This window comes from Emydura macquarii, unplaced genomic scaffold (assembly GCF_026122565.2).
Source record: "Emydura macquarii macquarii isolate MOO-44397 ecotype Brisbane River unplaced genomic scaffold, CSIRO-AGI_Emac_v2 contig_2924, whole genome shotgun sequence".
Lineage (NCBI taxonomy): Eukaryota > Metazoa > Chordata > Testudines > Chelidae > Emydura > Emydura macquarii.
In genome coordinates, this window is record NW_027133061.1 from 4,305,679 (window position 1) to 4,322,745 (window position 17,067).

Sequence of the window (17,067 nt, forward strand, 5' to 3'; positions counted from 1 at the left end):
TTCCTTTTGCAATACGTTAGATGAGCAATTACCATAAACTACACAGACTGCTTCACCGTAGGCAGGGGAAGGCGGCCGGCAGCACATAATGGCAATGACAGCCTGCCTGAATTCCCTCCAGCTTGTAACTGACCAGCAGTCAGAGCACACTGCTAAAGACCAGAGCCAACTTAAAGTAACAGTCAACCACAGCTTGAAGAGAACAATCATTCCACCACCACGCACTCCCCCAAGATAAAAGCCTAAGCACCTGACACTGTTATACACGGGGCGGAGAAGGACAATCAACTCCAGCCTCATTCTATAAACAGGTGAAGCAGATCCCAGAGTTTTGGGCAATCACTGAAAGCCATCCTAGCCTAAGGCTATGTCTACACTTAAAATGCTACATCAGCACAACCGCAACCTGTGCTGCTCCAGCGCTTCAGTGTAGATGCTTTCTGCAGCGACAGAAGTGGTTCTCCCCACTGCTGTAGTAAGTCCAATTCCTTGAAAAGCAGAAGCTAAGTTGACGGAAGAATTCTGCCATTGGCCTCGGGCTGCCTACGCAGGGGTTTACGTTGGATTAACTACGCTGCATAGGGGTGTGGATTTTTCACATCCCTGAGCAACACGGCTGGGTTCGTGTAATTTTCTAGTGTCATCCAGCCCTATGTTGTCAGAGTGACCAGTGATTTCTCTCTCTCTCTTACACATACACTGCTTTTAGCAATTTAGGTAGGGTGTATTCGCTGTTGTGGTGGTGCATGGGGAATGTCGGAGGAGGAATCTCAGGTAGTGAGGCCCCAAAGCCTCCTTACTCCTCTGTATATGGGTTTTCGGAGGATCACGTCACAAGCAGCATTGTTTATACATTACATGCAGGGGTAAAGAGATGGCAGCAGTTTGTACAGCACCAAGCACAATGGGGTCCTGGTCCATTTCCAGAGCTCCTGGGTGCTACAACAGCATTTCACCACTCACTGGGATGTGTTGGGAGCCAGGCACTTGAAAGACATCTCTTATGCTTCTGTACAGTGCTTAGCCCCAGGGGGCTCTGGTTCATGACAGGGGCTGCTACCAAAATAATTATGGTACTTCAGGGATTACATTTCTGGGAGGTAAATATGGCTAAGGACAACCTGAAAGCACTGATCCAGGCCTCATTACCACAGTATCTGAGCACCTCAAAGTCACTAGTGTATTTATCCTCAACACCCTTTGGGAGGCAGGGCAGTGCCATTATCCTCCATGCACAGATGGGGAATTGAAGCACAAAGAGGCTAAGTGACTTGACCAAGGTCACTCAGTCTGTGGCAGAGCAGGGACTTGAACCCTCACACTTGGGAGACCTGGGAAAAGCCTAATCGCTGACCATCCTTCTTCAGTGCTATGGAAGCAATGGATTAGCAACAGCTATCAAATACAGGTTTCTTTGACTTCTATGGACAATGAGGGATTTTTCCCCAAAGCCCATGTCATAGACTAACCCCGGGTGAATATGTAGCACCGTTTGTGTAACAAAAATCCCAGTCTTCCCCAGGAAGCAGAGTCAGATCCCTACTTGCAACCTCTGCATACAGGCAGCATCCCTGCAGGACAGCATTGAGTCAGTTTCTTTAAGCAGCACATGACCTTTCTCCTGGTTTTCCTGCAGGTCTATGGCAGGGACCTCGGAGACAGAAAAGAGTCTGCTGATTACTCTGGCAAGTGCCACTGTTGGGGGGGTGGAAGGGGGAGGAGGAGTTTCTAGCACTGTGAAGTCAGGAAGGATTTCCATTCAAAGTCCTGCTCCCTTCCAGCCACGATGATGCTAGATTTTTCTGCAAATAAATTGCCTCAAGACCACTGCTCAGGAGAAAAGGCAGTCGATAGGCACCGGCTGTTAACTGAAGGATGCTGCCTGGTTGCTATCCTAATTAAGTGCATGATGGAAATCCAGAAAGGAGACTTTTTAAAATCACCATCAGTTTGCATTTCCAGCCTAGATACTTTTGAGAAGCAGCCGTCTCCCCTTCTTCCCCAGACCAGGCACAGATACCATTTGGCCCCCATCCCTTGTTTGATTACTGAAATGATTCCCCTGCCCTTTGCTTGCTTACGAGCCTTTCAAACAGGCTGTCTTATGAAATACAAAGCCTTTGAAGAGGGATGAGTTTGAACCTTGTAGCATCTGCTCCCCACCAGAAGCAGAGTTATCATAGCACCTAGGAGACACAGTCATAGGCCAGGACCCCATTGCACTAAGTGCTGTGCAAACCAAAGACAATCCTTCCCTCAAAGGGGTCACAATTTAATCCTGGCTGCCACTGATTCTGTGTCCTTGGGCAAGTCACTTTGCCCTCTCTCTCCAGGCCTCAGTTCTATCTGTAAAGTGGGATCATGACTGACTCTCTTCCTTTCACCTTTTGTCTGTTTACCCTGTGAATTCTTTGGGACAGGGATTCTTTCACTCAGTCTATGCAGCACCTGGCACAATGGGACCCTGATGACTGCAATCAGGACCTCTAGGTACTTCTGTAATGAAGGCAGCCTCCTAAACCAAAAAGGTATTTTCAATCAGGACTCGTTAAGACTCTTTGGTGTCAAGACTAACCAGCTGGCATCAGTGTTTAGCAACACTAGGCCTAAAGAAAAAGAGCCCATTTAAAGAGATTCAGCTACGGAGAAGCCATTAAAAGTTAATCAGCAGATCACTTATTTAAAAACGGCTAGCAATAGGTACAGTGACACAGGAAAAGAGACACATTGGTCTTATTTCAGCACCTGCAGCACACACAGTTAAGTGGCTGCTATCGGAAAGAATTGGATTATTTAAGAGATTTAATTGAAGCTACAATAAGCCTTTTCAGATTTGTGTCTTTACCATCCCCACTAAGATTAAGACAGTCCTCATGGCACAAGTCGGTTTTCAGAATGCACATGAACACATATGGAACACGATGAGCTATTTGTTCCAAAGGCTGAAAAGAAGCCATTTGCTCTCAGCTTATCAAGCTTGCAAGGAAGGCTAAGAATTGGTATTTCCATCACGCACCACAGAGAGCTGATAAAAAGGACCCGATTCTCTGATGTGCCCAGCACGCTGCTTGACTGGGCCCAGAGATGGACCTCTGAATTCTCCATGTGCAAATCAGTTGTGGGGAGGAAGTGATGGAAAGACACAAAAAACCTCACACATATAGGGATCATTTTCCCCCTCCTCTCTACCTCCAGGGGGAAAGACCCTGTTCTGTAAGTGGAGGACTGTGGCTACTCTCCGCTGAGGATTTAAAGTCTAAACACTGGTAAGATTTAGCAGCTCCTGTCAGTGAGGTGTTATCCAGCTTTTCCTATAAGAGGTACAAGCACCTAGAAGAGTAGCAACCCTCCTACAAAAAGCCTACATGCTAGCAGGCTACGGTACCACCACAGAGCAAGCACTATTAGCGAGGCAGAGTCTCCAGTCCCAGAGCCCATGAGCAGAAACTAGGGTGATACAGAGCACATCACAAATCTGTCCAGGAATAACCAGTGGGATGGAGAGAGAGAAAGAGAGAGAAAGAGAGAGAAAGAGAGAGACACACACACACACACACACACACACACACTTTCTTCTAGGGTCCAAAACTGAGACTGGAAGCAACAGAAATATCTTCAGTCTGATGGGGAGCCTGTAGGAGAAGCAAGGAGGGAAAAAATTGGGCATAGACCCTAATGGAAAGAGGAATATAGGATGGTTTCTGTCATACAAAAACCTGCCAACTGATCGTCACTGTTCCAAATAGGCACAAAAGATAAAAGCCTAAAATATTTTGCAGAGTCTTATTCCTGAGCAACTGCTTGGGTTATTAATCCACCTTTGACAGACACAAAGATCTCCTTTCTCATGCAGCCAGGTCATGGCAATGAAGTATTTGAGCAGATTCTAGAAGAGAAGAGACCGGTCCATACAAAGCTGTCATGATGCAGGTGCCAACTCTGGCTACTGGGGTTAAGGATCTACAGAAGTTCTGGAAGTCACTGTAGTCATCAGAATGTGCCTCAGACATGGACAGGCAAGCACATGCAGAGAGGGTGCAACCTATGGAGAGATCTCATACAAACACCTGTGCAGGGGGGCAGTGAGGCCTCATAGAGAAGAGCACTGGAACAGGACTCCCCAGACCTGGGTTGTATCCCCAGCTTTGCCACTGAACTTCTGGGTGACCTTGGGCAAGTCATGTCCCCATTCTGTGCCTCAGTTTCCCCATCTGTAAAAATGGGGATACTGATACTGACCTCCATTGTAAAACGCGTCAAAGCTAGGGATGAAGAGTGCAGGGGATTATCAGAGTTATGGGAAGAGGAAAATGCCGTACACCGCCCCTTCTGATCTAGTGCTGTTCATTTCATTTGTATTTCAGTATCACCCAGATCACTGCACTGGGTCAAAGTGCTTTATAAAGGTGGGTACTATTCCTTGTACCTCTCTTCACTTACTGTACAAGTGGAGAAACCAACACAGAGGGGCAGATTCTTCCCCTCTGAAGTGTGAGCAGTTCCCAGAGAAGTTAGCTAACCACTATACCACGGTTCCCAGTCCAGAGCTGGACTGGAAGTGGAGGGTAGGATCCTTTAAGTAGTTTGTGAGCCCTCCAGTGGTGCTCACTGTGTGTTATACTTAGAAGCCGAAGAAGCCAGTCAGAGCAGGAGGATGTGAGTAACTAGGTCGGGCATGTTTGTGTATATTCAAAAAGCACAGTTACTTGGGAGCCGGTTGTATCCATGTGTGTGTTCTGCAGCTTCAAACATAGAACACAATGGGCAACACTAGTAGGCTCACTGTTGTTTAAAAGGATACACACTACAGAGCCCGGCAGCCCCAATTCACTGCCTCCACTATCTAACTGCTGGGACTTTACCCACACCCATACAAACAAAAATCCTTGCTTGGGGAAAGAGTAAAGAGTTGCAGAAAGCTTTCTGCCAATTACAGTCCCAGCCTCACCCAGTGTTTGGTTCAGCCTCAGTGGAAATCCAGAATAAAGGTTTGCAATCCAGCCTTAAATCTGTCCATACTGTGCCTTGGGGGACGGGGTGTGTGGAAGGAGGAGCACGGTCTAGTTAAAAATAAGTGCATGGAGCAGAGAGAGAGGAGACAGGGAATGATCCCCAGTCTATATTCTCATAAATGTGGTAACTCCATAGTTGCATCTGTTTCCACACATATTGGTTTCAGATTGCTGAATCCAGCCTGAGGTCGTCAGCATGACACATACCAGACATTGACCACCACAAGACAACTAGCCCCCTGCAATGTCCAGAGCGTCACGATCCTAGATTCCTCTATACCCAGCATCCTGAGCCTGTTATCTGAACAGTCTGCAGAGCATTGAGATAATGGGATTGATTTTATCCAGGAGAGTTTATCCCTAGTGTCTGTATTATATCCAGATCACAAGCGGGCAGCAATGTCCTGAATCAAATCCTATTATTTCCATAGGCAGGACAAGCTAGACAATGCAGAGCATCAACAAGATGTGGAAGTATCTCACCAGTTGGTCCTAGAACTTCCTTCTATGCATTCAGTGAGAGAAGGCCCTGCAAACCGAACTGAGGATAAACACCTAGTGAGAGACACCCAGTGGTGGGATAGTGCCGGTGGAAAGACAGCATCAAGGATTCAGAACAGCTGTTTCAAGACCCTCCAACCAAAAAAGAACTGATGCATGAGAGGAGCAAAAGGAACTTGGCTGGTCACAGGAGGTGGTGAGAGGATTTTGTAATAGGAAAAGAGCAGATTCGTCTAAGGAAAGCAGCACATCAAGGGGGAACGGACACGGTCAAACCCACTTGAGTCGAGCCAGGTCAAGGATTGCCCTGCTCATAGGTGCCATCCCTAGCCTCAAGATTCAGTCAGACAGAGCATGAGGTGCCACTTCACGAAGGAAAGTAAGGGAGAGGGAGAAGAAACTGGTTTAAGTTGAGATGCATCAGCTGTGCTGGGACAGCACCCAGGCAGCAGAAAGGCAATAAAGTTGGAAGATACTAGATCCCAGGGACAAGTGCCAGGGGAAGCAGAGGTAATATCACTACCAGAGAGTGCAAGAAAACTGATCACGCAAAACACCCCTCTGGAACACACACTGCCTCCAGCCCACACCCCCAGAACTCCCTAGCTTGCACCTTGTAACGCTCGTATGTTTGTTGCATATGGAGCCACGTTTGGACAGATGCAGGGACTATAGGCTTACTTAGGTTGTAAGCTCTTTGGGCAGGGGGTCTCTGTACAATGGCGTCCTGATCCATGACTGGGGCTCCGAGGTGCTACCCCTATGTACTTAGTAGAGAAGAATGCGGCATCCGAGTCACACCGTGTCCTAGGTGGACGTGAGAGGAGGTGGGCGAGCCAGGGTAAATGTTTAATCTCTCAGGAATTCTTACAGTCCTGGAAGTGCTCCAGCTCAGCTGATAAAAGGAGCTTGAGAAACACTGTATCTGGACTCTGCTCCCACACAAAAAAGGGGAAGCGCCGTTCTGAGCGTGTCCCAGCCACTAATGCTGTCCAAAAGGAGGGATTTTAGTGTGTACACGATAGTACAAATCAAACCGGAAAGAGGACATGATTTTTAAAAATAGTTGGGGGAAGGGAGAGAAGAGCATTATGCCTGGTTACAGTAAACGGAGTACTTTGCTCACTCAGCCATGGCCAAGCTAGGGTTTTATTACAACCGCACCTTAACTCCGGCCTGCATTACCCTCTCCAGTGCTCACTGGCTTGGCACAAGCGTTGGGCAGTACTGCAAGTACGATAGACTTTGGGACTGCCGTCTCTCAGGACACATCTACGCAGCAGCTGGCTGCTGTATAGACGTACCTCCAACTGGAAGCTCTTGAAGGACCAAAGCCTATGCCAGATTTCATGCAAGCTGTTTCAGGGTTATACCGCAGCGATTAATTTGGCCCCTCGAGTTAAGATAAAGTATGGGCAACTCAGGAAGAGCAACTGTAGGTAGCTAAGGGGTCTTTCCCTGCCCTTCAACTTTGGGCTGTTGAATCACTGTTTTACTAATGGAAAGAGGCCAACTTCTGTTCACGCAGATAGCAACACAATAGTGCCTTTGGTAACAGGTTAACCCAAGAGGGTGTTTTGCAACTGGCAGAAAGAGAACGGAAAACAAACATTAAAAAAAAAAGTGGAGAGTTGCATATAAAATCTTCAATTCAAAAAGGAAATATAGAGTCTGAACATCTGCAAGATATGGGAAAATACATCTAGATGATCACACAGCTCAATGTACGTAATTTAGCTCTTACAGCTACTGAAGAAACAACTGAATCACACACAGGAAATGTTGTTTAAGACAAGTCTCAAGTGCTGAATAGTCTAAAGGATTGGCCAGATCGCGATGTTACTCTGAATGTGGTCTGAGATGTGCTACAATAGAACCTCAGAGTTACAAACCCCAGAGTTATGAACTGACCGGTCAACCACGCACCTCATTTGGAATCTGAAGTACACAATCAGGTATCAGAGACGATAAAAGCAAATAATGTACAGCACAGTACTGTGTTAAAAGTAAACTAAAAAATAAAGTTTAAAAAAGATTTGACAAGGCAAGAAAACTGTGCTTGTTTCATTTAAATTAAAACGGTTAAAAGCAGCATTTTTTTTCTGCACACTAAAGTTTCAAAGTTGTATTAAGTCAACGTTCAGAGTTATGAACGTTTCAGAGTTATGAACAACCTCAGTTCCCAAGCTGTTCGTAACTGAGGTTCTACTGTATTTAAAAGAGGAGGGCATAATGGAAAGAAACCATTACTATTGCCTCCTGTTACCTTCCACAAAGTTTTAAGCCATTTCCAGCGTGCGCCCACAAGAATTGCAATCCATTTGAAATTTTCTGTCACATGTTTGGATACTGTCTACACACATCATGTGAGACCTGGCACTATTCCGCACTGCCTTTTGCCAGCACATCCACCTGCACAGAGTGGGTGTGATGTCAGAAAAGCAGCCACCCTTCATTCCACAGGTCTGAGTGATCTTAGGGCCGCTGAAAAACTACATCACATACAGCATTAAAATGTAGAAGGTGGAAGACACTGTAGGATCAGGCCCCAGCATGACTGGATCTTGTGTCCATTCCTTGAAGTTGGTGTTGGCCAGGTGATCAGAACCCCACGACAGTTTGAAAATAAGTACTCTAAATGATTCAGCGTAGAGAAACCTGAAACTAACACACCTGCATTGACGTCATACAGGATTGGCCTGCAAATGCAGCAGACAGATTGGAATCTCAGGTATATGACCAACTTCATAGCCATAGCACCACTTTCAGCAGTGCAAGGTAAATAATGATTAAGAGGCAAGACACGTATTCCACAGGAATAAAAATATGCCAATTTTTCTTCTTGGCAACAGAAACATCTGCTCATTAACTATTGCTTATTAGATGTATAGTTTCAGAGGCACTCATCTCTTTGTAGTCCTAGTTTCTTCCAAAACTGGCTGTATAGTTTCGTTTCAACAGAGCCTTGTATTTCACATCCAATGGCTATGGAGGGGACAAGAGAAATTCTACACAGCTGTTTCTTCCTGCAACAACCACTAATTGTCACAAGATTAGAAGGCAGATCGCATCGACGGGCCTGGGAGTCAGGACTTGGGTTCTATCTCCAACAACTTGCTGGGTGGCCTTGGGTGAGTCTCTTCCACTCTGCATCTCAGGGTAGGGTCTACTCGGCATTAGAACAGCTGTACCTGGCCCACATCAGCTGACTTGGGCTCAGGCGGCAGGGCTGTAAAACTGCAGTGTAGACACTGGGGCTTGGGCTCTGGGACCCTTCTCAGCCTCTACACTGTGATTGTATAGCCCCGCAGCTCCAGCCAGAGTCAGCTGACATGGACCAGCCACAGGTGTTTTACTGCAGTGTAGACTCCTCCCCCCCCCCGAATCTGAGAAGTGAGGATAACACTAACATTATAAAAAAATGCATGAGATCTGCAGGGGAGACTAGATGCTTACACACATTTTGAGATTCCCCTGCATCTAACAAAGCTGCTCTCTCATCCCATAAACAAGGAAGAAAAAAGAGTCCATAGTTAATCATCAACCAACAAGATAATGGGAAACACTGTTTCCTAACCTCTAGTTTCACCTCCAGTATTCCCTGTACACTGTCCCACAAGCCAGCTAATTGAATTGTAATACTTTTATTGTCAATTAATAAACCAGAAAAGTGTCTTTGATTCCACATTAAGCAAGACCAATTCCTACCATTCCAGCAAACATAGGAGATGTATAAGCAGCTTTACAACATATTTTGCAGTGCAGAAAACATTGTTCTACAGCTGCATTCCCTCTTCTATACAGAAGCCAAGTTAAGATGTTTTTGCCGCAAACTGTTTTATTTATGCCTGTGCATAAATTAAGCAGGTGGGAAAAAAAGCTCAATGATTACATTAAAGATAAAAAGGTTAAGAAGCTTATTGAAATGCTAACCCTTACAAGAGGGGCAGGCACATAAAAACTCTACTAAAGGAAGCCATAATAGGTACACTCTTTACACCGAAATAGTGTCCAAGGAAGCGTGGACCATATGCTAGTATTTTAGAATGGGACTTTTCAAAGGGATTTAAGTGACTTTGAGAAGTCAATGGGACTTGAGCTCTGTTTCACTTAGAAAGTGTCTACACAGGAAAGTTTTACCAGTAGAATCCACCACGTGAACACACTTATTCCAGAAAAGTGGCTTTCCCCACCCCAGTTTAGGTTCAAATCCCTTCCCAAATGACATGAAATGAACTGACAGGAGGTCCTCTTATTCCAGAAGAAGAGTTATACCAGTATAATGTATTAAGCAATCCCTAAGAAAAACTGGAGAAGTCCCCCTCCAAAGAAAGTAGGGATAAGACACTGACAAATTATAGATCAATTGTAAAAAAAGAGGTGCTAAGACGTTACCACCATTTTAGAATATGGGTTAAATTTTCAAAATGACCCAAGTGATTTAGGAGCCTAGGGGGTATGTCTATATTATAGCTGTTACAGTGGCACACAGTGATGGGTGCTGCAGCATAGAAGCATCCTACACCATTGGAAGGTGTTTTTCCTATCAGCATAGTTAATCCATCTCTCCAAAAGGCAGAAGCTAGGTCAATGTAAGAATTCTTCTGTTGACCTTGATGTGTCTAAACCAGGGGATGAGTCAACGTAACTACAGTGCTCAGGGCGTAAAATTTTTCATAGCCTGGAGTGACGTAGCTAGGTCGATCTAACTTTTAAGCACAAACCAGGCCTAAGTCCCATTGACTTTCAGTGACGCTTCAGAGCCTGAGGCCTGGTCTACCCTTAAAAATTAGATTGACCCATCTACATCATGCAGGGCTGTGAAAAATTTCATTCCATGAGTGCCGTAGTTAGGCTGACCTAATCCCTGCTGAAGACACACCAGGGCCAACAGAAGAATTCTTCCATTGATCTACCTACCATTTCTTGAGGAGGTCACTTTACTGCAGCCATGCAAAACCCCTTTGTCAACATTGCATGCTTCTACACTACAGATGCAGCACCACTTCAGTGTAGACACATACTATGTCACTTTTTAAACAAAAAACAGGCCTTAGGATAAAAAAAAATGTAAAAGTGCCCATGACAGAGGGGTTGAGAGTTTTATTTTTAAAAATAAGCCTGTCTAAAATTGTCTGAATTTAATACAAAATATATTAAGGCCTAAACTTACAATAATCTCTTAAAACACTTATATAAAAAGATAAATGTGTTGTGTGTCTCTTTAAATTACAGTTATCATCCTAATACAGCTTGACACAAAATCATGAGCAAGAGCTAATTATCTAGTAGATACGCAAATATATCATTCACTATTTTCTAACACACTAACATGTACAATTAAGAAACTGAAAATATTAAGCTAGATAACCGCTTAAATAAGTGTATATATTTATGGCACACCCTCCAGGATAGCAGAAAGTTGCTCCAAATCTAGTGTCAAAGCCCTATTTAGTAGTAAATCAACATATTTTAAATGGTTATCATCAACCATTGTACCTTTCTTTAGAAAATAACAAACAATGTACAAATGGGAACGTTTATTAAAATGTATGAGTTAAATCAAGGCTTTCCAACTTTAAATCAATCCGTACTGCCTTATGAAAGTTGCTTTTTTAAGAAACCCCATTTACTTGTCCCCATTTGTTCTTTTTACCCACTTTCTGCATTTCATTCAGTTTGGCTACTGAAGATTGACCTGTCTGTTTCCACATTTTGGGTTCAGATACTCCAGCATGGTGCCAGTGAATTGCAAGACATTAAAAACTCTGCATTTTCTAAAACCAAACATGGATTTCCTTTTGGCTTTAGGACCTGATCCTGCAGACACTTGTGCATAAAAGAACCACGGGCATGAAACCAGTCCTGGTCTGGGCCCCTGTACAGCTTTAATGTTGGTAGGAGTCCGACGTCCTTAAGGGCTTTGCCCAAATAGGACCTGGGGCCATAAACAGTTAATACTCCAAATGGTCTCTTCAAATACTTCCTGGCTAGGTGCAGCTAGAAATACTAATTCCAACATCCTAGATCCGTATGAGATGCCAGATTTTAGAAATAAATCATTAACTTAACAGTAAAAGAAAAGAAAAACCTGTTACAAATCATGAATCATGTTAAAATTACCACAGACTTCTGCTCACATCAGACTCCCATTTGTCAGTTTCAAATCAAATCATGCTTTTGAAAACAATTATTCACATTCACACAGTGCCACTAATAAATATTTAATAGTGGACATAAATACTGGAGTGAGGAACGGCTCCTCAGCACATGTAATGAATCTGCACCTAGCTGTTTCTCCCAGTACAGTGCCAAAGGATTTTAGAATATTAATGTGCACATCACTAGTTTGGTGTTTGAGGATTTGGCCTTTCTGAAAGTTAACCCCCAAGTTTTAAAACAAATGCAAAACAGAGCTAGGGGAAATAGTCAGACTGAGAATAATCTTTAAAATTATGTGAGGTACAGTATTTCGGTCCCCTCCTCTCCCAAACCCCCCCTCGCCCTCCCCCAGCTTTTTCATTATGCACTTTGTATCATTTCCAAGCACTTTTGTTTGGAGTTAGACCTCACCTGAAGAGCCTGCAATCCAAAACGAACACTGCAGCATTTGTGCTAGTGCATGAGCGTCACAGACTGAAACTAACACCTGTCCTGTGTCATCACTGTTCAAACTAAACGTGACAAAAAGAAAAAAGAATTCTGTGTTTCTGTAATACTATACCATTCATGATTTTATAAGCCTCTATCATATCCCCCCCTCAGTCACCTCTTTTCCAATCTGAGCAGTCCCAGTATTTTTAAACCCTCCTCATACAGAAGCTGTTTTATCCCCCTAATCATTTTTGTTGCCTTCTCTGTACTTTTTCCCCATTCTAATACATCTTTTTTGAGATGGGGCGCCCAGAACTACACACAGGACTCAAGGTATGGACATACCTTGGCATTATGATGTTTTGTTTTACTACCCATCCCTTTCCTAATGGCTCCTAACGTTGTTAGCCTTTTTGACTGCTGTTGCACATTGATCAGATGTTTTCAGAGAACTATCCGCAATGACGCCAAGACCTCTTTCTTGAGTAGTAGCAGCTAGTATATAGTTGGGATTATGTTTTCCAATGTGCATTACTTTGCATTTATCAAACAAGGATTTCAGCACCAGGTCCTAGGTTTATAAACCACTTTGGCACAATGATGGAGAACCCTATTCTCCAATGCCCTGCACCTCTTAGTGATTCACACCACAGCAGAATACACATATTTTTATAATCACTTGGCAATGTGCCCGGCAGTAGAGACTGAAGCTCTCCCTGTCCTTATGTTTGCTTCCTATTGTGGTATGAGCTGCACAATTACTATTGTATGTATATTAAGTTTAAAGGTATGGTGAGCATGCACAAATATAAAATGTGACTAATATGCAGATCAATTACAGTTTTTTCCAAAAAGATAAAAGCACTTGAGGCCCAAGAGAGATCCCACAAGTAACTCTTAGCCCCATAATTATCATGGATCTTCTTAAGGGAGATAAGGAATTGTCAGCAGGAATAGCCAGACATACAAATAGCACTTTAATCTACTAGAACTCTTTAAACAGAAACCGAGCCTATTCAAAACCAGACTAACTGGTTGGAGTGGTAGAGAGGGGGGAAGAAAAAGAAAGAGAAAAAGAAATCCCTAGGAGGAACTTAATGCATTCTAAAAAACAAAGATTGCTAAAGTAGGCCAAAGATGAAGAGTTATTACTGAAGACAGATACCGCAGGCCAATTTAAGAGCATTAAGTGAAAGGGAAGAAGCGAAGGGAGATGCCAGCTTTGAAATAGCTGCCCATGTATGAAGCACAGTGTAATCAGCTTTCAGTATTGTACATTATTCCTAGGCTGGGACTATATATTAAAAGGCCCCAGCCAGGAAATAATATTGTGGTATTAGATCATGATAATTCCTATCTTTTATATAGCTCTTGTCACCAGTAGCTCTCAAAGTGCTTTACAAAAGAGATCAGCAACATTATCCCCACTTTAAAGGGGATATGGGAGGGAAAGGAAGTGACTTGCCCAAGATCACCCAGCAAACAAGTGGCAGAGCCAGGAACTGAACCCAAGTCTCTTGAATTCCAGTCCAAGTCTAGGCCACACTGCCTCTCATGACACATGACATAATCCCATTCCCGACCTCTAGGTACCAGCTAATGTGACAGCAGACTAGGGAGTATTTTTTCTTTTAAAGAGAAACACGTTTTTTAAATATGTTAGGAGTATTATTGTTTTATGATGGTAGTGCTTCAATGTCCCAACAGAGATCAGAACCGCACTGTGCATCTATATACCTAGAGACAGTCCCTTCCACCAAGGAGTTCACAATCAAGACAGCAAAAGGCTTATCATCCCCAGGAGGCTCCTATGCACAAAGACTAAGCAACTTTCCCACTGTCACACACAAAGTCAGTCACAGAACAAGAACTAAACCCAAATGTATCGAATCCCGTCCAGTGCCCTCATCTTTGAGCCATCCATCCCCTCTGCACTTGGTGGCGAAAGATTCCACAACCAGCCATCAGCCAGGGTTTGTGGCATTACCAAAATACTTGACAGGAATGCTGCTTTATTATGTAAGCAAGAACAAGGTCCTCCTAATTACCGTGTATAAACAGATACCATGCTGAAAGGCGCAGTCTAATTAGACAGAACCGGAGTACACGATGGATTATTTCATCCTTTAGCACAGCTTCCTAACTGAAGGCTCTTAAGAGAAACGGAGTACAATAAATTCTAAGAGTACAAAATTTTAAGCCTGTGTAACCCATAGATCATAGCTTGGAAAACACACACTTGGGAGTTTACAGGTGTCTTTTGTGCAGAATGTCTGTTTATGCAGGATTGGTATCTGTTATGTTTTGTGAACAAATTGTATTTTTTAAAGTGTGCTGTCAGAACACCTTTTTATATAACTACATAATAAATGCCACAAGATATGGTATCAGAACAATACAGGCATTGAATAGGTTCGGCAACCGTATGTATTAACACAACGAGAAGCAATTTTTTAATCTTGTGAGGGATTTTTTTAATTAATTAAAAAAAAAAAATCACAGCATAGTATTCACAGCTGCTGAGCGTATAACAAAAACAAAAACACAAAATAAAACCCCTCTAGGGCTCAGATTTTTCTTCTGATTGAAAAACTATTGCTAAAAATACCATCCTTCAGAATGAAGGTGAAAGAAGGGCAGGGCAGAACAGTATAAGAAGCTGCACATTAAATTTTAAAAGATGTTGCATTACAGAAATTCTACAACAGGAGGTGAAAGAGTTTAATCCCATATTATAGTGCTTTAAGACTGTCATTTTGCCTCAACATCAAAACTCGCAAAATCTGCTGGGTCCAAAACACTTTTTCAAATAAAGGCTTCCCTTAAGAGATTTAACCCCTCCTTCCTGCAACTTGAGGTCCCACCAGGAGTCTTGACATGATATTCATTGTCTTGTTTTATGTGAAGTTAGGATTATCCCAGCACTTTGTACTCAAGGTTGGGTTTTGGAGGGGAATGGGGGCAGCGGGGTAGAAAGAGGACCCATTCATTCTTAGAAGCAGAAAGATGAAGCCAGACAACTTTAACCTATTCCTATGACATCATGCAGTTAACACAGCTTCTATGTCTAGGCCAGTGGCATTAGCTCTTATTAGTGGGAAACTCACTTTGTGTGAACTGAACCACTAAACACTTACAATACAATAACTAGTGCAACAAGTTCATTGCCCGCTCATAATTAATTACAAACACCCTCCATTAGAGCAGCTAAAACAGAAGTTCTCATTTGCTTCAGATGGCAACTGCCATAAATACAGAATTCTTCTGAGAGAGCTTTTTTTGCTTTAAGACACCATCAGGAGGTACACCAGGCTTAGACATTACAGGTTTGTGTTTACACAACAGTTTTTACAAAGCCTAATCTTGTTCCTTCATCTTCAGTGAAAACAGTTTGTTTGGATGTAAAGTATTTCCATCTCACACACACCACACACCACTCAGACATAGCAGCATTGTTTAATGCTTGGGAACCAGAGAGTGAAACTGAGCACTGAGTTTCAATGTTTCCTCTAGTTTCCATCAGCTTGAGGAAGGGAAGGGAGGGAAAAAAAAAAGAAAGCCTGAACACTAGCAAAATGCATGTACGGTTTTAAAAGCTGTTTGGATTTTAATCACTTCAGGTGTAGTCAGTGACACAGGAAAAGATTCTTGCTGTTCTTACTGGGTCCCCTTAAAAGTGACCAGTGTCCAAGTCAGTGTCACAAGACATCATATTTGAGCATGAGAAAGATACACACAGGGCTACATGCCATATTCTCATCACCGCTTGCAGAACCATGCTATCAACAATAAAGTTGGGAATTGAACCAGGTCCTAAGGACTGTGTTTAAAGAGGGTCTCTAAAGCATGGGGGGCTATTTGTTTGGCTTAGGGTGATGGTGATTTAATGCTGCTTGTTTCTTTCCTTATGACAAACCTGGAGACCAAAATGCCTGTTTATCCACTGACTAGGGCCAGGCTGTGTGGAAGTAGCAGAGGCTTGAGTCAGAATCACTGCCAATGAGGGTCCTCAAGTTTTCTCATTCAGCCTCTCTGCTGAAGCTACTGACACAGAGGCCTGCTATAGCCATCCAGGATGCAAACTTGGCTAAGCACCTGGCCACTAAGAACTGGACCGAAAGCCAGTAAACTCATCACACACAGCCACTGAATGGGGATAGCTCTTAGTCGCTACCAGCCTCAAGCAGGTGACCCGGGGGAAAAAGGCCCCAGACACCTCCCACTCCCCCCAAGCCAATTCCCCCAAGTCCCCAGCTGCTGTCATAAGCCTTGTAAAACACCTGTAGTGTTACACCCACACACACTCTCTAGCAGGACTTTATCTGAGCCCATTCTGGGTGGGGAAACCTCAGTGGATGGTGCTGGTTCTCAGGGAATAATTGAGGGAAGCTGGGGCTTGGGAAGGAGAAGGGGGGGTGTCTCTTCATAGGGACAGGGTCTATTCTGGGACACTACTAAGAAGGGTCCTAGAGGAGCAGGAGCCTTGTGGGGTCTGTTATTATGGAGGGAGAGCACACCAGAGGAAATGGGGCCCTATAGGGCAGGGGAAGGTGTGAGCTGGGGGAGGGAAGGGGGGGTTTCCAACAGAGGGAACCACCCAGGAAAAAGGGTTGTTATTGGGGCAGCTGCTATAGGAGAGAGGTCCCTATAGGGGAAGCCGCTACAGAGGGAGGAAGGTCCCCATAGGGGCAGTCATTATAGGAGGTGGTGTCACTATAAGGGTGGGAGAGCCCCTACAGGAGCCACAGCTATAGTGGACAGGCAGTGCCCCATAGAAACCACAGCTATAGGGGACAGGCAGAGCCCTATAGGGGCAGGGCAGATCCCGGGAAGCAGAGCCCCCACAGGAACCGTAGCTATAGGGGAAGGCAGCGCCCTATAAAGACCGGGGGAGGGTCCCGCACTCACCGTGCCCGCCGCGACCGCTCGCTGCTCACCTCTTCCTCTCCCTCCTCCACCC

At 44.1% G+C, this 17,067-nt stretch overlaps 1 protein-coding gene across 1 annotated transcript in view; it reads right to left on the reverse strand.

The window, feature by feature from the left end:
- The window catches only part of CGN (cingulin), a 56,076-nt gene extending 39,009 nt beyond the window's left edge, over positions 1–17,067 (reverse strand). Inside the window, exon 1 of the mRNA XM_067569707.1 lies at positions 17,016–17,067. The gene's annotated coding sequence lies outside the window, so the exon portion shown is untranslated. The remainder of the gene's footprint in view (positions 1–17,015) is intronic.